This window comes from Macadamia integrifolia, chromosome 2 (assembly GCF_013358625.1).
Source record: "Macadamia integrifolia cultivar HAES 741 chromosome 2, SCU_Mint_v3, whole genome shotgun sequence".
Lineage (NCBI taxonomy): Eukaryota > Viridiplantae > Streptophyta > Magnoliopsida > Proteales > Proteaceae > Macadamia > Macadamia integrifolia.
In genome coordinates this window covers 27975456-27980069 of record NC_056558.1, presented here as the reverse complement: position 1 = coordinate 27980069, position 4614 = coordinate 27975456, and the positions used below count along the sequence as shown (strand labels likewise).

Genomic DNA, 4614 nt, shown 5'->3' with positions numbered 1-4614 from the left:
AGTGGAGTAGAATAGAGTTTATTATTAAAAAAAAATAATAATAAAGGAGAAATAAATCTTGTCCAAATCTTCTCTCTCCTCCACATCATCACCAAAAGATTGTCCAAATCACACAAAGTAAGAAGGAAAATCGTCCCTTAGAGGCCAAAAAAGAAGAGGAAAAAAAAAAAAAAAAATTTAAAAAAAAAATCAAAAAATCATTAAAAAAAAAAGTTTTGCTATCCATTCTTTTGTGCTTGTCTTCCTCTAGTTGTGGGTAGTTTTCTATTGCATGAGTGTTAAGTGGGTACGTAATACTAAGAATCGATTAGAAAGAATAGATCCAACAAGTAGTAACCCTATACGTTTGCTCTCTTTAAAACCTTTTAATATGGGAGACCAACATCAAAACCCTTCACCTAAATCTCTAAAAGATTGGTTCTACCCTATTAGAACAGCCCAACCTTCCTGCATAGTTCTACCACAAGCCCAGGGCAATAATTTTGAACTCAAATCTCAATACATCACTATGTTGCCCCACTTCCATGGGTTGACTTCTGAGGATGCATACCTATTTCTAAGGGAATTTGAAGAGGTATGTGTTCTAATTAAGATCCAACAACTTTCTGATGATGCTGTTAAGCTTAGGTTTATCACTTTTACATTGAAAGACCAAGCTAAGAAGTGGTTGTATGGGTTATCCACAAATTCTATAACCTCATGGGAACAATTCACAGTTGTCTTCCTCAAGAAGTTTTTCCCAACTCACAAGACCAATAAGCTTAGAAGTGATATCCTTCAGTTTAGGCAAAAGACTAGTGAGTCATTTTTCAAACTTATGGAGAGATTCAAGGATCTACTCTAAGAATGCCCTCACCATGGCCTAGAACTATATCATTTATGTCAAATATTTATGAGGGTATTGATTATCCAACTAAACAAATGATAGAGTCTATGTGTCCCGAGGGCAAGGATTAAAGTATCGGTATCAGTCGTCGTATCGGTCGGTCAAAATTAAGATATGTATCGGAGGGTATTGTATCGTATCGGAGATACGCTAAGATACACTAAAGATACGCACATAAATGTATATGAAACACTTTTTTATACACATTTGTATAAAAAAATAGTTAAAAAAATTTATATATAACATTTATTATGCATAAACAGTAAATTGAGAGTATCGTACTAAGAATCCAAGGTTTGTAATTGTCCCATCAATGTAAAATCCTTGTTCCCAACCTTGATTTCTACTTTAGTTAGAGAGAAAAATGGTTGGCAGCAACTTTGGAACAAAAACACCTCAAAAAATTATGTTTTTCTCAAAAACTATCCATTTTGGCCATTTTATGACCGTATCGGTGTGTATCGGTCGATACATACCGATATGCATCGATACGTATCGATACATACCGATACATACCGAAACATACATTTCACTTCAATTTTGAATTTTTCATAGAGTATCGGTACGTATCGGTGAGTATCGGTGCGTATTGGTGGTGTATCGGTGCGTATCGTAGGATACGTATCGATACATAAGGGTTTTAAAATTTTTATGATACGTATCGGTATGTATCGTGCCGATGCCTACCGATACGGATACGTATCGACCGATACTGCACGATACGCACCGATACTTAAAACCATACCCGAGGGATTCACATCCTTTACAGATGAAGGAAAGGCATGAGAATTCTTACTTGACTTAGCTGACAAAACCCGTGAGTGAGAATCAACCCAAGAGAGTGAAAGAACCATAGGAGGGAAAGGATATTTTTTGAATGGGATAGTAGCCAAGGAAGCCTATTTGGATAGCCTAATCAAGAGGATTGAGGTATTGTTCCTAGAGAGCCATCATCAGTCAATTTGGTTAAGAATTGTGCTTGGTGCCAGTCCCCTGGACATATCATAGAAGAATGCCCCAATACCTCTGGGGGCACTTCTAATGATAGTGTTAATGCCTTATACTAGAATAATCCATATAGTAACACCTACAATCCAAGATGGAGAAATCACCCAAATTTCTCTTGAAATCAGGGCAACCTAGTAGGACCCTCCAATTTTCATAATCAAGGTCAACCTAGACTCCAAAGGCCTCCTTTTGCACAATAATATTTTTTCCAAAATACTTTTCCTAGGTCAAATGTAGGACCTCAGGCTAGTTTTCCTAGGGCCCCTCTCCTATCATCTTATCAGTAACCCCCTGGGTTTACCAATACTGGAGAGGCAAGTAGAATAAGTGACTTGAAAAAAAATATGGCCCTCCTCATGACAAGCCATCAAAATCTTATGAGAGAACTCACTCAAGTTGTCTCAATTATGCGTGAGAGGGAGAAAGGAACTTTACCCAGTCAACCAGAGCCTAACCCTAGGCATCATCAGCCTGTTAGTCCATAAACATCAACTAATGCACCACTGAATATAGTACAAGATTAGACCCGACAAGGGCCCTCTAACCAATGTAATGTTGTTTATGCCCTTAGGAGTGGTAGAGAGTACCAACAAAGCGTTCCTAAATCTTCCTCATCTATTGCTCCTATTAACTCTCCTTCAGTTGAGGACATAAGTGTGCCTCTTGTTCCAGGTTTGTCTGATGAACCTAAAGATTTTTCTAAAACTAAAGATGATTTGGTTGAGGAAACCGAAAATGATTCTTCTGAACAGGGACAAATCCCTAACAGTCCTTATGTTCATCCTATCCCATTTCCTAATCACTTGGTACACAAAAAGAAGACTGCTTCCATGGATAAAATTTTAGAAGTCTTCAAAAAGTTAGAAGTGAACATCCCTCTTTTGGATGCCATATCCCAGATCCCCGCCTATGCAAAGGTACTGAAAGATTTGTGTATTCACAAACGTATCACTAGTGTGCCCAAAAAGGCGTTCTTGGCAGGTAACATTAGTTCCATAATTACTTAGCCTATAGCAGCCAAGTATAAGGATCCAGGGAGTCCTACCATATCTTGTATCATAGGCCACACCTACATTGAGCATGCCTTACTTGACCTTGGCACAAGTGTGAATCTTTTACCTTACCATGTGTACAAGCAACTAGGATTGGAAGAATTGAAAGCCACTGGAACTACTCTTCAGTTGGCAGATAGGTCTATTAAGATTCCTAAAGGGATGGTTGAGGATGTCTTACTAAAGGTGGGGAAATTTATTTTTCCTGTTGATTTTATTGTGTTAGATAATAAGCCCTTCTCAACCAAGGATGAGATCCCAATAATTCTAGGAAGACCATTCTTGGCTACCAGTAATGCATTAATCAACTGCTGGAATGGTTTCCTAAGATTATCTTTTGGTAACCAAACTGTTGAGTTTAACATGTTTAGGATTGGCAAGCAACCACATATGGAAGAAGAGATCAATATGCTTGAGGATTTTCTGGATTTTTCTGATGATTTAGTTTCCAACTCTGATATTAATTTTGATTCAGAATTCCAAGAGTGTATGGATGAGTTGGATGATGATAGTGAAAATTTCTTTTCTGAAGTCTTGAGTCTTCACACACTTGTGGAGCCCTTAGGACCCCCTTCCAATTCCATTTTCAAACCTTCCATAGTTGAGTCCCCTAAGCTAGATTTTAAGGAGTTGCCATCTAATTTCAGGTATGCTTTCCTAGGGCTTGACCAGACTCTTCCTGTAATAATTTCTTCAAATTTGACTTCTAGCCAGGAAGAGGAGTTACTTAAAGTGTTAAAAGATAATAAGGAAGCCCTAGGTTGGACCATGACTGATATCAAGGGTATAAGCCCTTCTATTGTGCAACATCATATACATCTTATGGAAGATTTCAAACCATCCACGGAACCCCAAAGAAGAGCTAACCCAGTGATGATGGAAGCCATTAAGAAAGAGATCCTAAAGTGCTTGGATCATGGAATAATTTATCTTATTTCTGATAGCCAATGGGTAAACCCAGTTCACATAGTGCCTAAGAAGTCTAGTGTGACTGTAGTTCCTAATGCCAATAATGAATTGATCCCTACCTGTGTCCAAACAGGATGGCGTGTGTGCATTGACTACAGGAAGTTAAATGCGGCAACCTGAAAGGACCACTTCCCATTGCCATTCATTGACCAGATGTTAGAGAGGTTAGCTGGACATGAATACTATTGCTTTTTTGATGGATATTCCGGCTATAACCAGATCCCAATTGCTTTAGAGGACCAACATAAGACCACTTTTACATGCCAATGTGGAACATTTGCTTACAGGCGTATGCCCTTTGGGCTTTGCAATGCCCCTGCTACATTCCAACGATGCATGATGAGCATCTTTTCTGACATGGTCAAAAAATTCTTAGAAGTATTTATGGATGACTTTTCAATTCATGGAAATTCCTATTTTGAATGTCTTCATCATATTTCCCTAGTTTTGAAAAGGTGCATATCTAAGAATTTGGTTTTGAATTGGGAGAAATGTCATTTCATGGTTAAATATGGTATTATTTTAGGCTATATAATATTCAAGGAGGGAATTAAGGTAGATAGAGCCAAAGTGGATTTAATTGATAATTTACCACCTCCTCAATCTGTTAAGGATGTTCGGTCCTTTCTAGGGCATGTAGGCTTCTACAGAAGGTTTATTAAGAACTTTAGTCAGTTAGCCCGACCTCTCACCTCATTA

At 38.0% G+C, this 4614-nt stretch overlaps 1 non-coding gene across 1 annotated transcript; it reads right to left on the bottom strand.

The window, feature by feature from the left end:
• Window positions 1-757: 757 nt before the first annotated feature.
• Window positions 758-864, bottom strand: LOC122072408. Its single transcript, XR_006138425.1, has one exon. It is a non-coding gene; the product is annotated as a small nucleolar RNA R71 (small nucleolar RNA).
• Window positions 865-4614: the final 3750 nt, after the last annotated feature.